This window comes from Scomber japonicus, chromosome 11 (assembly GCF_027409825.1).
Source record: "Scomber japonicus isolate fScoJap1 chromosome 11, fScoJap1.pri, whole genome shotgun sequence".
Taxonomy (NCBI): domain Eukaryota; kingdom Metazoa; phylum Chordata; class Actinopteri; order Scombriformes; family Scombridae; genus Scomber; species Scomber japonicus.
In genome coordinates this window covers 11,043,630-11,061,961 of record NC_070588.1, presented here as the reverse complement: position 1 = coordinate 11,061,961, position 18,332 = coordinate 11,043,630, and positions in this window count along the sequence as shown.

The following is an 18,332-nucleotide window of genomic DNA, read 5'->3' as shown; positions in this document are numbered from 1 at the left end:
TGGGGGTAATAAAACTGCTCTCACTGCTCACTGTATTGATACTATACAGTTATAATGGCATTATCCTCTATAGTAAAATGTTATGGTTGTCATGGCATGTTCCCTTTGGGGCATTCTGTGGCCCAATTTAGTCAAATAACCCAACAGTTACTCAATTTGCACTGATCTTACCTCCGCCATCTAGAAAATAGTGCCAACAGCCTTTTTTCTTGAATTTGACAATGATATACTACCATCTTTTTTATTAACCTTACAGGCTTATCTTGCATGTCAGGATGAGTATAACATCAACCAGTCATTGGTTGGCATTGCTGAAACCCTGAGGGTGGCCACGTCAGTGGAACTCATTTCACAACATGAAAACAGGGTTGACTACATCACCGGGCAAACGCTGACAATACATCACTTTGAAAATATGCTTTCTGTGCAGGATACAGGGACATGTCTTCCCCTCATGTTCTGTAAAAGGAAGGAAATGCCACCAGCTGAAAGTGTGAGTGCATGTCCTCTATAGCCAAACATGAGAAAGCAGTTGATGTTTCACTGAGATATGGTGATGCCTTAGAGCAATGGTGCTCAAAGTGGGGTCCTTGACGTGTTTCCTCAGGGTCCCAGCAAAAGGGAATCATTTAATGTCACTATAATTTCATCCATAAGTAACATGTGTTGGTCATGGGTTTCATGCACTTTCTATAATAAAACCTCTAAAAGCAAAAATTGACCTGATGGCAGACCCTGGGACAAAAAGCTTATCAAATGGGGGTCTATGGTCTAATTTGTGTCAGTTTAGGGGTCCTTTACATGGAAAAAGTTTGAGAACCACTGCCCTTAAAGATGCCTACATAAAAAAAGCCCTTATATTCCTGTGCTGTTCTATAGGGACTTATTGTGTTTGTTTAAACTGAAAGTGGGTTTAGAGTGACCTCATTCTGCTTTGATAGTTTTAAAAACTCCTGTTGGTATTGTTGATTTTCTGTGGTATTTCTATAATTTTCTGGGGACACAAAGTTTTTTCTTCCCAGCACTATTTTATCATTAATCTCTCTTTGGTGTCAACAGTCAAATATCCCTCATGTCCTCAAATCGATCTATTTGTTGGCCACGCCGCAGCTGCAGGCTGTTCATCTTAACAGCATCAGAGATAAGACTGTTACTTCTCGGGTCTTTTGCAGAGAATTGTATATTTAAAAGTATTGATCAGACAGGCCGACACCAGGTGAATACTTAAATTCGGTGTTCGCCCTTAAAAGGGAGGACGCCAAGAGAATTATTATGTGGATTTAAACCTGTAAAATTAATGAAAGCCACTGTTCCACATTTACGGCACGTCTCACGAAAACACACTAATCCCTCCAATTTATATCACCAGTGACAACTACCAGGGTCCCAAAGCCTGTGGCAGCTTTTCCACCAGAGAAGCTAAACATGTCACACCTCTGATAAGCACATTTACCTGCCTGACACTCACCTCTGGATTTCCACCCTTCCCTTGCACCCCTAAGTAGGCAGATTAGGTGGTCCGTTAAACCCGCAGGAAGGCACTTATTTAGAAATATATGAAAGGGCAAAGTGAGCCAGGCTAATGACCGATGCAGTGTCACCAGCGCACTCTCGGGTCTTTTATCATTCTGCAGAGAGGGCCCCCGTCCTCTGAGTAACCCTCATTATATCTGAGCTAATGTTGGGGATGAGGATGTTCAAGTGATAAAGCACCATCACGGCCCTTCATTATACAGAAAGAGAAACAGACTCGGTGGAATTGTGCTCGACCTATAAGATAAATGCAATGGACAAAGAATAACTCCTATTTTAGCGACTGTGCCATATCCTGCTGTCTGAATGGTACGTCTCAGAGGGGAGATGTGTTCACTCTTTGACCATCGGATGGCAGTCTTGGTATTCTGCAAGGCTCCGCTCCTTTTGTTTGCTGCATTCTGCCATCACGAGTGCTCTCACTATGTTTTCCACTGCCAGGCTTTGTTTAGTGGTGACTATTGACTGACTGAATGAGACTGAATCAATATTTATCAACCTTTGTTAAACACAATTAGATCATGAAGAATTAATATTTTATGCGTGTGTTTATCTATAAATGATCATTGTCACATCATCAGCAATAACATTAGTTAAAGCTTTGTATTTTATTTGCATAAATCAAGAACTTTTCTGTCAGTCTTACAAATTTAATTTAATTATCTGCTGTACAGGCAATTAAAAAACATCCATGACTTAACAGGGAAGAGAAAGAAAACAAGAATATCAAATTTGACCATATTGGCATTCTTGAATTTATTCCAGCCACTTTAGTACTATGCAGTGTATTTCCACTGTTATCACTGTCAGCAGAAGAGAGCACTTTGTATACCTGCACGAGGCGGCAAACATATCAACAGCTTCACACCACAGCACAAATGACTGTCAGTGGAAGAAAGAAAAAGGCCTTTTTGAACTGTCTTGTATTTTCACCGCCACTCCTGCCATTTAAGATGAGAGTTGTGCTTCCTCAGCCACTCGTCAGGGCAGACATTGTTTTCATATGTCCTCCAGACCCTGCGTGTGTGTGTGGTTGTGTCTGCGGTTGTGTCTGCATCAGTGTCAGTGTATGCTTCTACTCTACATAAGTTCCACTGGGGTTAAATTACTGTGTAAAGATAGAGTCCAATGCTGGGCTCCATGAATAATGTTGGAGCCCCTTCATACAAGACCACAATCAGATATAAAGTTAATAAACAAATCAAGTTATTTGTTTTGTATAAAAATGAAACATGTCCTGATGTTGACATTATAGATATTTTATATTCATTTACTGTTTTCTGATTCTGTACATTTTAAATGATCATATTTAGTTTATTTTAACCTGCGGCTATGTTAGTGCTAGTATTTCTTATTTGTGTAACTTTTTAAAATACTTTTACATATATTATTATTTACATACAGTTTTATGGACTTTCTGTGTTAAAGCATCTTTTAGAGTGCTGGTTCCCAAATTGGTGGCCCCAACCCCCACTAGGAGTCGCCAAGGTTTCACAGGGGGGTAATACCAACCCCTCTTTGTTGGAAAAAAATAATTTAATATATAGTACATGTCTAATCTCAGTAAATGTACAGTAGTTACCTTTTATCACTTAGTCCAGAGCCTCCAATTGTTCTTTGGGTTCTTACACAGTGGCAGATTGCCTTTATGTTACTTTCACCAAGCTGTAGGCATATGCTACCCACTGACAAATCCCATAACTAGGAGTGGATTCAGTGAATTTATAGGTTCCCCCTTGTAATATCAGATGTAGTCTATCCCAAAGCCTTCACTCTCTGCTAAGGTAGTGAGCCACGTCAGCTAAATAAACTAGTCTTGCATTACAAAATTACGTAGTTAAAACAACCAAAGAGCTAATGGAAAAATGTCCAAGTGTCCGGGATTGAGTGTGTCATTTACAGTGAGAGAATGGCCAAAATGAAAGTATGAAACCTTGCCAGCTGAAGCGGAGACTTTTTTTTTTTGGGGGGGGGGTCTGGAGCCACGGTTTTATAGCCTGGCCATCTATTTGTCAAGACCTCATATAGGATAACTGACAGAAACAGTGCAGAGTGTCCCAATACATCAGTTAATATTGCTGTGTCACTTCACATTTGGTTTGTCCTCATGGACATCTTGAACTGTGTAAGTCAGTTCTTGACTCATGAGTTCAGATACAAAGATTCGACCTCTGGCATTACTAAAGATATATTCATTTGTCATTATATATTAAGATATAACTGATGAAGGACCCTGAATGACCCAGGCCACTGAATGAGATAAGTAAAGTTGTCAGTTGCTTCTTTTGAATGAAATAGAAATGAAAGAAGTTAACCATGTTAGAATCCACACCTGTGATCTAATTACACTTAATTGATTAAACCCAGAAATAGAAAAACCAAGTGATGTTATCAAGACAGAAAATGTGGAGCTGCTACATAAACAAACAACTATTTGTGTCGACATGCAGATCTTATTCCTGCATAACGCACTGGAAGTTTTTGAAGAGTAGAAGAGCAGAGAGAAAAGCAGTATACACAAATTAGCCCTGTCCTGTAATCAGTAACACAGAGGACACAAACTCATTAGAAGGATCTGATGTAATGTCTTCATTGTGGCTGAACCCACATAGCTATTAGCACCACAATTTGATGTGATAGTAAACAGTATGAATTAGAGTGTGTCATGCAGTTCATCACGTGAACTCATCCGGTTGCAGCTGATGCGTTGAGCGAAGCTAATCAGATCTCCAGCAGACGTGATCAGATCAGACCTGCATCTAACAACATGACAAATGGAAGATTGTCACTTTCTCAAACAACAAGTTGACAGGAAAACTGAAACATTTCGGAAAGTAACATCAATTTAGCCTGCCAGGGAAGAGAAAATCAAGAAAGAAATGACAGATGCAAAAATGACAATAAATGTGGCTCAGTCTACCTGCTCTATAATTTACAGAATTGAGCTAGGATGAACGGTTGTTGTTATGACCCACCTCTTTATCCATAACAAAATAAGAGACACACCATGTGTAGTTTGAACAGAAGATAAGTTTATTAACCCTTATTATTTACAATGTGGTCAGTGCATTGTTGTATGGTGCAAACTGACAAATAAGGATAACCTGAAACAGCATTTTTGGATCAATCCCAGGAGAGAGAGAGGCAGTGAGTCAGAGTGAGACTGAGCTGTGTTGCAGCCAGGACTGGGAAACCCTCAAGTTCTCCCAATTGTGCTAACGATCACCCACAAAACAAAGCAGACAATCAGATAACTTGCACAGCAAACCTAGCGAACTGATGACACCACAAGGGTCATCACACCCTCCTTGAGACGGGGTCCCAACGGGATCACTGAAAAACTCAGCCAAGCAAAACCAACCAATTTACCAGAATAAAAGAAAAACAATCATTTCCGACAAAGAAGTAAAAAAAAAAAAAAACACTAAAATATAAACCTTTCACCTTACCCTGCCCTCTGCTCATGCTACCCATCCTCAGCAATACTGGATCCTGAGAAGTAAATTAAGATAACAGAGGACAAAAAAAACAAAAGGTAAACTAAATCAAAACCTGAACAAATTACAGAGTGGGAAATGTAGACTATGGGACCCCAGTAATAATCCATGAATGGGTCTGTTTTGCTGTTTTCATTCTATAACACAGAGATGATTAAAGCTATATGCAATTAATGAAGTCCCCCATTTGCTGTCTTGAACACTCAATGTTGTGCAGTTCTTTCCTGGTAACAATCTCTGGTTAAACATGAAGTAATGCATCTTGTATTTACACTGATGAGAACAAAGTAAACAAAGAAAATGACTTCTGACAGTCACCATGAACCACACACTGTAAAAAATGCAAAGATGCAAGAATGCATTTCAAGTATATTGCTTACATATGCTATCAATTTAGCAAATTCAATGAACGTTTGTTATCATTTCACCTCCATCGATTTGTTTTTTGTGTCATGATTGGTTCAACGTAATTTAAAAAAAACTACACCTATGCAATGTCATGCCAACCACCAGTGGGGATCATCCCTCAGCCAGTTAGCTGAGTTAGCCGCAGTTAGCCGCCGAGCTAGCAACCGAATTAGCAGCCAAGCCAACAGCGGAGTTAGCCGCCATCGGGGAACATAGGTACGCTCCCAACCAGTGTATTCTGTATCAGTTCATGTCATACTCTGTTAGAAGTGGGTCATAGCAGTAGCCACATTGTGAGACACATTGGTCTTAAATTTCTGATACTCACTCAGAATTTTGCCTCAGGCTGCGTTTGGGTGTCAAAGCTCCACATCAGTTGTTGTGTACGTATCTCATGGGCAATCTAGTGCATGACAGCTGTGCGTCAAGTGCATGAAGTTCAATTGAAAAGACTAAAACCCTTTTTATTTATTAAACAGTTGTCATCAAGTTGAGGCTGATAAGTTGTGCTTCCCCCCAATCAAAGCCAAACACCACCAGTCACAAGTTAGTGTGATCAATGTACACTAATTAAAGACACACACACACACTTTCAACATAAACCTGATAAAGGGAATTTGTCACTTTTTATGTGGATGTCTAATCAATGTTGATGGTAAATGTAGTCAACTGAAGCCATGCATTCCTCAGTGTGTGCTGTATTGACAGTTGAGTTTTTTCGAGTTTTGCTCCTTGCAGAGCCGTGCCAGCAGTGCCTACATGCAACAGGATGCATTATGTACATCCTGTCTAATCAGCTGCTAATGTTAATGCAGCCACTGAGTACAGTCAAATATGAGTACTTTACTGAGGCTTATTTTCAGAACATTTTTCCTCATTGAGTTGTACCAATGTGCAAGGATCATAACACAAATGGCATACTGGAGATAGGTAAGTGGATCAGTGCAAATATCCTGAGAGTTGCACACATGGTTTGGACAATGACAGGAACAGCAAAGCAGGATGCCGCCACTTATGGTACTATTACTGTCAACGCTCATGTCAAACTCCCTTATAGAAATATACAATTAAAAATAGGTATGTATGTATGTGTAGGACAAGCAATATGGATGTCACATAAATCACATTAGGAGCCAATTCACTTCACTTCCCTTCTTCCTCCCTCCCTCCCTCCCTCCCTCCTTGTCTCCTTCTTTCCTCCCCATTACCTTCCTTCTTTCCTCTGTCATTCTTTTCTTTCTTCCTCTCTTCCTCTTTTCCTTTCTCTCTCCCTACCTCCTTCCTTCTTTCCTCCCTCCCTCCTACCTTCCTTCTTTCCTTTATTTCCTTTCCTCCCTTCTTTCCTTCCTTCCTTCATTCTTTCCTTTCCTTTATTCTTCCTCCCTTCCTTCCTTCTTTCTTTCCTTGACTCGAGGACAACAGGAGGGTTAAATGATCCTCTCCAAGCCTCTCACGTAGGGCTGGGCGATTGTGGCAAAAATCAAAATCACGATTAATTGAACTTTTAACCTCGATTATATCCACCCTTGATGAACAATTACGTATTTTCACAGTTTCTTTTGTTTTGTATTTCACACTGCCCACACACTATATTTTCTGATATTTTCGCACGAGTATCTTTAGGGAGTTTTGTGACACTGTGGTTAATGTCTAGTTTACTTGATTAGAACTATGTAAAGATCATGGTTTGGATTAAAATCATCACTGGAGACAAGTTTTCAAATTCCTTAAAGATATGCAACCTTTACTGTCATGGCAACAGTGAACACCACGATTAATTGCCATGAGCAAGATTAAGTCGATTAGAGTTTCTAAATGTCGGTTTCAATTATTTTTCGATTAATTGCCCAGCCCTTCTCTCACATGGTGCTCCTGTGGTGTAGTGTTTGAAGTTAAACATTGCTCTTTTGCATATTCAATGCTGGCTGAAAATCAACAGTTTCCCTTTAATACTGTTGACCTACAATGCTCTTTTTAAGTTTGATTGCAGGGTATGAAGTGCACTTGTTTTTAATTTCTTGAAATCAGTTTTTAATTGTTCTAATTATGTGGTGGTGCAAGAATAGCAGAGTAAATAAACATCTGATCCTCACCAGCATACATCACCCACAACAACATCCTGATATGAAGGCCTTCCCTTTCAAATGATTAACTCCTACAACCATCAGGAATCTGGAGTATCTAATTTGTTATAGTTTTATGACGCACAACAGATCCGCTGTAGTTAGCTTGATTAAATCTTACACAACTAGCACCAAGTACTGTTGCAGAACATACATAGATAGATGATAGATAGATAGACAGATAGATAGATAGATAATATGTGGTCTAGTGAACATGGATCTGGCTGGTTGTGACTTTGTATTCTACACAGTCTGAGTGTTGTAGATACTCAGAATACACTGGAAACATGTGGTTCCCTTAAAAAAGAATAAGAATTTAGAATTAATATAAATAAAATACAATATATCTAAGCTATATTCTGATGAAACCTCACATTTTAAGTAGGCTAGGGTGGGCTGGTCTTCACTCCAAGAAAAGCTTAAAAAATGAGTTTCTTAATACATTGGGTCAAACCTCACATTCACCCTCTAATGAAGGTCTTCTTCATTACTGATACTTTTAGCACATTGCATAGATTGACACTTTATCAGCTTGTTATCAATTGCTAGAAATGACTGGTACAGGAAATAAGACACAAACGTGTGGGTTGGTATGCTAGGTTAGCATGGTAGCTGCCTCTCAGCTGAACATAGATTGAAGGTTGTCCCTGTGAAGGAGTTGTGCTACTTGTGTTTCCTCAACATGGAATGATGTTTTCATTGCTGTATAACCTCATGATTGAATGCATGTTTAACCTTCACTAGATTGTGCAATAATATAACAGTGCAATGTTTGTGCTCAGGTTACATACCTCTGTTGTGTGTCCTCTCTAGGGTGTTCAGGCTAAAAGAGTCCCCAGGTGTTTCTGAACACTAATTTAAAGGTTCCTAGAGATACCATATTATAATTAGAGTAGGGGTGTTAGTGGACTTTAATCTGGTGCTCAGATTTTCTATGGTTCTATGTAATGTATAATATAATTTAAGATAATGCAGAATAATTGACAGTAAAGTAGTATGAATGTATTTTTATGTATTTGTTGTTTTTGTGTAGTTTTGATGTCAGGTGAGGGGCAGATTTCCCTATACTGTGTGAAGGATCGAGGTCTTTGCCAGTGGCATATTATATAAAGCTGCCAGTTTCCATTGGGTGCTGCTGCTGCCAGGACCACATGCCACCTGTGGTCCATAGCATTTTGTGTACAGAAATAAACACCTGGTTAGTCTGTGCCTAACGTCTGCCTCAAGCCTCCTGCTTTTAAAGTCCAGCTGCTACTCAATCATCGTAACACATGACTGACAAGAAGGCAGCTTCTGATACAGCACGTCAAATGTGAATATAACACCAAGGTAGGTGAACTTGCCATTAATGCCTCTTGTGAAGTTGGTGAAGGCCCAAGGACAGTCAGTGGCTCAAACCACTTTGGTCTTGTTGGAGCAGCACAGCTGCTAGGAGCCACTAATGAGACTTTTAGATGTTTCACCTTGCTAATCAATAACCCTCAATTTTTGGCAGTAATCACTGAAAATAGAAGTGGACTTTACAAACTTACTTTGATGGTTCAAATTGTCTCCTTAAGTTTATACCAAAGATTTCTCGTCACTGACTGTAATTGTTAATTTTTTTCATGTGATTGCACCACTGTTCATTAGGTTCTGACATTGGAGCTGATTGTGATGGTCTTCAATTCAGTTACTGGGTCAAACTGTTATGTTCAGTTCAGTACAAACTAGATCTATACAAGCACCGTTAATAAGTTTTGCAACAGAGTCATTACATCATTACTGTCTCCATTGCTTTCACAGACTATAAATTAGATTTTAACCACAAAGTTTTGCTCTAGATCATAACTAAATTGACAACGGCATCATCTGAAGAGCTCCACATCTAAAAGCTGTTGATTCATTTATATGCTACTTATTTGCAAAAAAAGGTATGTTTTCACAGATAACGAATCAGATTTGTATTATTGTTATAAGGAAATGTTTTTAATGAACATACAGTATCTGCCAAGTCACAACATATTCTTACTGAATGAATCTGCAAAGTGCTTTAATTTGTTTTACAATGTCAGGTTTGATGTTCAGGCAACTCATTGGTTAAAGTCCAGGAAAGATCAGGGTCTATATATATCTTTTAAACAAAGCCAGAACATGTGCTTCTTCAATATCCAACTAAAAACTACTCATGTTGGCAGTGTGTCTGAGCATGAGTGAAGTACATGCTCAGAAACAATGTGCAATACTCCAAAATGACAAAGAGAATGAGCAAATGAAATACAAGACAGCACAGGATCTTATCAAGGTTTGTTAACACTTGGAAGTTGACAAGTTGAGAGGAAACTGAACCAGATTCTCTCCATAGTGCCTCAAATAGAAAAGAAAGTGAGAGGCAATGGCAAGAAAGGACTTGTCCAACTCTTATACCCCCCCCCCCCCAACCTGTAAAGCTGGGGCCAAGCCAGATCAAGCTGAAAGTGGGAATAATTACCACAGCTGATGACTCCTGGTAGTGAGCTGTCATAACCATGACATGGCATCACTCATGCCAAAGTTGGACGTGTAGGCTTGAAAGTAACCATTCATTAGAGCCTATTTATAATGGCAAACAGCGGGATACTGGAGTACTGTTCACATTAATCTGCATGGGGTGCATGGGCAATAATTGCATCAGGAATTTAAGTGCGTGTGTGTGTGTGTGTGTGTGTGTGTGTGTGTGTGATTAATGAAGAATGGATTCAGTTTGAGCACATATATGGCTGTAGGGGTGTGTTGCTAGAAACCTCAACACAACAGGCCTCCTCATGCCGTGGGCGTAATGCTGCTGCATTTGGCTGAAAGGTGTTATGAGATATGAATAGTGTGGAAAAATACATTTATAAAGACCTGCACCAACTTAAAAAAACAACATGATTCAAAGTTGTTGACTAAGTAGTGGAGTTACTATATGAACTGTTTAATGAAACTGGCTTAAATTATGTTCAGTAGCAGGTGAAAACAGTTTGTATGCTTGTTAACATGAATATATCATGTGTTAATATCATGTGTTAAAATTTTATACTAAGGTTACAAATCATATAAATAAGTGATGCCTAACTAATGTATGTCTCATGATGAGTTTAAGCAGGATGCATCATGAATTCCTTTTGTTCAACATAAGTATGATTAAGTCAATATGTGTTATGTGATTAGTTAACTCTTAATAGAATTTAATTGATGCATTCTTGTTTTTCATACATGAATGGATTAGAAAGAATGTAAAAGACTGTAGAAACAGTAAATGTAGGTATAACATTAAACCATGATGCAGCCTGATCATGTACAATACATCAATCTAGTGCTGCAAACTCAAATAATGTATTATTTATATAAAACATCTATATTCTGTGAGAATCCATACTCTTCTGCTTTCAGAGAAGTTGAAACGCCCTTTACTATGTAACTGGAATCCAGTTTATTTGGTGGTATACCAATTAATATGTGAACTAACTGTAAATCAACATTTATTTATTGATGATCTATTACGTTTTAAAGGATATGGCTGGTGATTTTTCTATAGTTATCTTATTGTCAACACATATTTGAGATCATGTGCAGAGCTAAACCAGAAATGATTTGATCCTGCTTATAAATATTGTGTGTGTATCTAAAGCCTGATATATCATTCTCTGGGCTGCAGACCAATCTAGAAATTATTAGAAACATGTCTATGATCCACACTGTTGCAATGGGTGACTTGTTCCTTCAATATTATTGTGCCATTTTTTAAGAAACTGCTCCAAACACTAATAACTAATTATGTTTTGAAACATACACTTTCCACTGTATAGGCTACTGTAAGTGGGACCGCGTTCCTTTTTAAAGTGCTTCACTAGCTTGTTGTGCTACATATCACAAACTCTTGACTTTGTACTGAACTGTCATTTTCTGGTAGAACTTCAGTACAAATTCAAGTTGTAATATGTAGTAGAACAAGCTAGTGAATCACTGTAAACAAATCAGTATTCCTGAGCATGCACATTGTTGTCTGCCATACAAGGCACTACTCTCTGGAGACTGAAAATACGAGGACTCTTATTAGATTTTTACGCCATTTCCAAACAACCTACTGTAGTCACATGTTTTGGGGCAAACAAACCATGTTGCCCAGTGGCTCATTAATGTGTTTTTAATAGTTTTTAATGGCCCAGAAGACAATATATCAAGCTTTAGATGCACACACAATACTGGTAAGTAGATTGATTAATTGTTGGTTTGTCTCTGCATGAGATTTTTTGACAATAAGAAAAATATGGACAACTGTCAGCCATACCTTTTAACTAATCACATGAAGTGATAGTGACAGGAATGAATAGCCTACATTATTAAGACTCACAGTTAGTAAGGCAATACTTAAGTTTTGCACTAATATAAGATTTTCAATAATTTTTGGCTATTTGCTTTTGCTTCTTGTCACCTCTGGCATGCTGCTGTTTGACACATGGCTGATTATGTGTTCATCTGATGTGTTGGTGTGTTTTTTACAGGTAGGAAGCTACACAGTCTATCTATAGTTTACAGCAATGTATTAATGTGGAGGAAAAATGTATGAATGGACCTTGCTCTTGATTCTTGCTATATGACCATGATGTTTGTTTGGGAGATGCTGACCCAACCAGCCGCTGTGGGATTAACTGAAGTTTGTCTCCACAGCAGTACTTTTGATCTCCATGCTAATAAGCAGGTTTACTGTTTCTCAATTGCTCTGCTGCTGGATGGCCTTTTGTACACCTACATAGTAATCTCCCTCAGGTATCAGAGTGGACTGAATGGAGCATAACATTTACATATCATGTGCACTGAGGCTGGAAAATTAGGTGGCAATTATGTAACAATGGGACATGTATAACTAAGATATCAAACCGTTATTCAGATAAGATTTTGCTCCTTCCCAGATAAAGTGCTATCCATCCAGGTCTCAGAGGACTTTGATCAAAGAAAAGGAAATCTTCCGCTCCAGTTCGTATTGTAATGTCCAAAGTGATTTATCTTTCTGAAGTCAAAGATGCAACAGTGATGGCTGCCTGGTGAGAGAGGCTTAATGGTCAGCTTCACCGGCATCCTGGTCAGTGCCAATCAAATGATGGGGAAAAAAAGACCATCCTTTTAAATGTTTATCTCCACTGGTTGTTATTCTGCATGATAATTAGGTAACGGACATTCGTAATATTATATTTGTCTATGTTCTGTAAACACCCCCAAACTCAGTTCACTGCATGAGATGACATAATCCAAGTCATCAGATGCTTTATTTGGATGGATAGAAATTGAATGGAAATCAATAATGATAGAATCCACAACTGTGATCTAAATATACTTAATTGATGTTTGTGATTATTAAACCCCAAACCAGAAAACCAAACAGTGTTATCAAGACATATACAAACAACTATTTGTGTGGACACACAGATCGTATTCCAACATAACACACTGCAATTTTCTGGAGGGTAGAAGAGCAGAGAAAGAGAAAAGCAGCCCTGTTCTTCTGTAATCAGTAGCACAGTGGACACAAACTCATTAGCAGGATCTAATATAACTCTTCATTGTGACATAAATGAGTGAAACAACCCACATAGCTATTAGCAGCACAATTTGATGTCAAAGTAAACAGTATGAATTAGAGTGAGTCATGCAGTTCATCACATGAGCTTGTCCGGTTGCAGCTGATGCATTGAGCGAAGCTAATCAGATCTCCAGCAGACATGATCAGATCAGACCTGCATGTAGATGAGCAGTAACAACATAACAAATGAAAGATTGTCACTTTCTCAAACAACGAGTTAACAGGAAATATGAAACATTCTGGAAAATCTATTTAGTCTGCCAGGAAAGAGAAGATCAAGTAAGAAACGACAAAGAAAAATAACAGATGCAAAAATAAGTGATGATTAAAACATCTTATTCTACATCACCCACACAACCTGATACGAAGGCCTTTCCTTTTAAATGATTACCTCCTACAGCCATCAGGAATCTGTAGTCTGTAATTTGACTGTCAATGTGTTCATCATGCACATCAGGTCCACTGTGGTTAGCTAAATCTTACACAACTAGCACCAAGCTGTTGCAGAACAACAAGACAAATGTATGTGGTCTAGAGAACATGTATCTGGCTGGTTATGACCTGTACTCTACACAGTTTTAGTGTTATAGATACTCAGACATATGTGGTTCCCTTAAAAAATATAAGACGAAATTAATATAAATAAAATACAATATATGTAAACTATATTCTGATGAAACCTCTGCTTCTCAACAGTAGAAGTAACACATGGTGGTCTTCACTCTGAGGAAAGCTTTAAACGCAGCCATTAGTTTCTTAAAGGGAAGCAGTTTTTTTGGACACTATTTTCCCATCTTTTTGTGTCTAAGTGACTAATGGGGACAACAATTTTTTAAATTGGTCCAGGATTGAGCGAGAGTGCTGCAGTCAGCAGCCGCAAAATGAGCTGCAATGTAATCCTTTGAGGCAATAGTGACCTGCCAGTGTACGTCAACTAAAAGTGCTTGTTGTTTTACCACTGACAGGCTCGGATTGTTCTTCTAAGTGTCTGACAACATTATGAAAAGGACCATACAGAGTACCCACAGTCATCTGTGAGCAGCTATTAATTCAATGATATCCTAATCATTTGCAAAAGAAAATATGTTTTGAGAAATAACATGGATAAGATTTTACATAACTGCAAAGTGCTTTACTTTGTTTCCCTACAGTGTCAGCATGATTACATTTCCAGGTTATGTTTAGGCAACTCAAAGCACTTGGTTGAGGTTAGGGAAAGACCTTGTTCTAGATTAGATATATGAGAAAGCCAGCACCAATGCTTTTTCAATATCCAACTAAAACCACGTTAGCAGTGTGCCTGAGCATGAGGGCGGTGCATGCTCAGATACACTGTCATATTGAGTGTTGCACTAAGAGAATGAGTGATGAAAAAAACCAAAGCACAGAATCTTATCAAGGTTTGTTAGCACCTGAAAACTGACAAGCTGAGGAGAAACTGAACCAGATTCACTCCACAGTGCCTCAAATAGAAAAGAAAGTGAGAGGCAATGGCAAGAAAAGACTTGTCCAACTCTCTCTCTCTCTCAAAAAAATACAAACAAAACCCTCATGCAATCTCAGTGCAACATGTAGGGTCGTGGCCAAGCCGGATCAAGCTGAAAGAAGCAATAATTACCACAGCTGATGAGTCTTGGCAGTGTGCTCTCATAACTGTGATTTATTTGTTTAATTGGATCCCCATTAGTTACTATCAGGGTAACAACTATTCTTCCAACTATTCTCTCACACACAAAATTATAATATCAACATAAAACATACACAAACACTTAACAACAATAGCCAATACCCAAAACCCAGATTCCCCGCTCACCCACCCAGATGACCCCTAACCACACAAAACCACCCAGCTTTAAAGTTAGGGCTGGGCAATTTAACATAATTAGATATCATTATATTCTAACCAAATACCTAGATATTGATATTTCAGCAATATTGTAGGGATGGATTGGCGCTTTCACAAAATATTGACATTCTCAGATATTAGAGAAACAATCATCAGTAATGTGGATAGAATGACCAGATGGGTAAGGCAGCTACAACAGTGTAGTAAAATCAGAGAATTACATCAGTCTATTATAATGCAGCCTTTAAAACCAGGAAAAGTGATTTATTCAAACAATTGCCTATCCATATTTTTTTTTAAAACATACAGACAATAACAATAAACAGAAAACAAAACTAAATAAACAAATAGAATGAAACAACAGTCTGTTTCCACCAGTCAGGAAAAACACTCCACTCAAGACAACAATACAACTAAGAGACATACACCAGACTACAGTTGACTGGTAATTCTCAAACCAACAATGAATATTTATTTACTATGTAAAAACAATATATATATATATATATATATATATATATTTACATTTTGCTGATTTATGTATTCAGGGAACATGGTGGCATATTCTACTGAGCTGAACCTGTTCCCCACATTGTATAAGTTCTAAGTGTAGGAACTACTACATGACCTTCTGTTACCTGCCTAATGGTCTGACAGTATGACCACATCAATCACTGATACATGATATCATTGAGTATAAGCTTTTAGGCTTGGTCATAGTACAAAATGCAGGACCTGCTTAAAAATCTTTTCTCAACTTTTAGCCAGGAGAGAGCTTCATGCATGTTTTCTGCCCTTGCCTTGGATAACCACTGAATAGCTAGATTCTCAGCTTTGTTCTGCAGAAAAAAACTAAGCTTTTGCAAATTATTTAGTTGCATTTGAAACTACTGAACAATAGTCAAAACAAGTGATTGTATAACCTGTTTGACTGAGGGATCAATCAGGATACCTTCGGCACTGCTCTACTCATTTTTGCTACAATCCTATCAATAAGACAAGAGTAAACTGGTAAGCTGTTTTTTAGATACATTTACCACAACCTTGTTTTCTTCTACCTAGTTTGACACACACATTCAAGTTCATTTTGCAGAATATCATTGAGTTTATTTAGACTGTTAGCAGACTTACATAATGTAAAATCATCGGGGGGATATCAGTATAGATTACTTATTTAACAAAATATGGAGGCTATTGGTAAACATTGAGAAGAGGAGATATCCAAGACAGCTACCAGCTGAATAAACCCCATTAGAGCAAACACTGCATTCTGTTAGTCAGGCAACTATCAGCATTCACAATGACCCATATGCTGAAAGTTATTTTTCTGTAATACAGTAGTTCAGGGTCAGTTACATTGAAAGCAGTACTGAAGTCAACCAAGATGGAGCTAACATTTTTTATCATCAATTTGACTCAGCCAGTTATCAGTAATCTGTGTTAAGGCAGGTCATCGCTATAGGCATGCTGAAACTCAGAATCAAGGCCACTGACAGAGAAATAGTTTCCATAGACTAGAAACTCTTAGTCTTTCCATAAGTTCTAGTCTTTCCATAAGTTCACTAAAAGCTGGGAGAATACATACGAGAATACTAATAAGTCTGCTGTTTACACCACTGAAGGCGATCCTGCTGTTCTTAGATATTGGAATTATTTTAGTAACTTTCATGCATGAGTGAAACACTTTCCTTCAGGCTAAGGTTAAAACTGTGACATACTTGCTCAGCAATGTAGTCATCTACAATTCTTATAAATTCACCATCAAGGTTATCCAGTCCAGACCGTTTTTTTTTTAAAACTCAGATTAGAAGTTTGTGAAGTTTAACAATCCTTGAACAGATAGTTCAACATTTGAGTTATTCACATAAAGAAGTTGTTACAGTTGCAATTGATTGCAAGTGGTTGCAAGTGGTTTTTGTAATGAATGCACCATTTGACTCTATGAAGAAAGGGTTATTTGCTTTAGACCTACCTAAGTATTCCATATTTTCCTCCATCCTGCTTTAGTTCAAATCTTGCTTTGATAATCAAGATTTTTTCTTAGAGTGTTAACTTTTGTGACCTTGTCTATTGAGTTCATAGTATTTCTTCCATCAAATAAGCCCTTCCAGTTGTATTTCAGTGCATTTCCTCCCAGTGAGCCATGCATGATTTAAATTCTTCATCAAGCTACAGGGCCAAAGTACTTTTCACAATGAATTCTCTTATTGATGCACACTTGTCTGCAACAGTCTGTAACATCTCCAAGAGCAAGCATAGTGCATTATCTATGTCTCTTACTGTACATAGTCTGTCCCACTGTCGATTTTTATATCATTAATAAACCTTTCTTCAGAACAGAATTTATAAGATCTTTGCAGAAAAATCCTTGGCCCAGCCTTCAGTACATTAGTGTTTCTTGTTATAGCTACTACATTCTAGTTAATAAAACCAACAGGGATGGATATGGCCTTAGAGCAGAGCTCACTGGCATTAGTGTAAATGTGGTTAATGCATGTATGACTCCAGATATGTTGGAGCAAACCCCAGATAGGCACATTCATCCTCTGAGTACAATTACATACATTCATTGCAATTAGTAATCGTTCTTTCAGAGCACAGGTGGAAGTAAGCCAGTCGATGTTTGGTTCACTCAGGAAATACATCTCTCTTTCTGCATCTGCAGCTCTCTGGAGCATCACACATATATCGTTGGTGTATTGTACATTAGAGGGAGGATGTCTTATAAGAACTGATATGTTCTAGTTTAATATGAGGTAGATGAATTTGAAGCTAAAGGGCTTCTGTAACTGGATTGGTCAGATCATTGCTGACCTTAATGTGGTTTTGTACCTATATGGCAACACCTCCTCCCAAGCTTAATTCTGTAATTCTTAATACTTTAAACAGGTATGGTTACTTCAGAGTCATCAATCAAGATATACATGGCTTTCTTAAACAGCAATTACATTTATATGAGCATCACTGAACTTTATATTTCAGACTATACAGTAGATGTTAGCAGGTCTGTTCAGCTAGACTGGGTCTGATCCCAGTTTGTCATACCTCAGGCTGGCTTTGTCTCCTCTTTCTCTGGCTTCTCACAGCTTAGGAAGTAGGTCTCTTCTCCTTTTTTTAATGTCAGACTCAGAACAGCCTTGGTTGACAAATATATTAGTTCCTTCTAACCTTCTTGCTGCAGAGAGGATGAATTGTCTGTCTTTAAAATGAAGAAAGTTAACAATGGTCTGAGTCTGCCCTGTTGCTGGAATTTGCCAACTCTGTATTCGTTCTCCATGCACCCATTTCTCAGGCCTAGATTTTGGTCCTTCGAGTTGACTTTGCTCCTTGTCACCTCTGGCTCC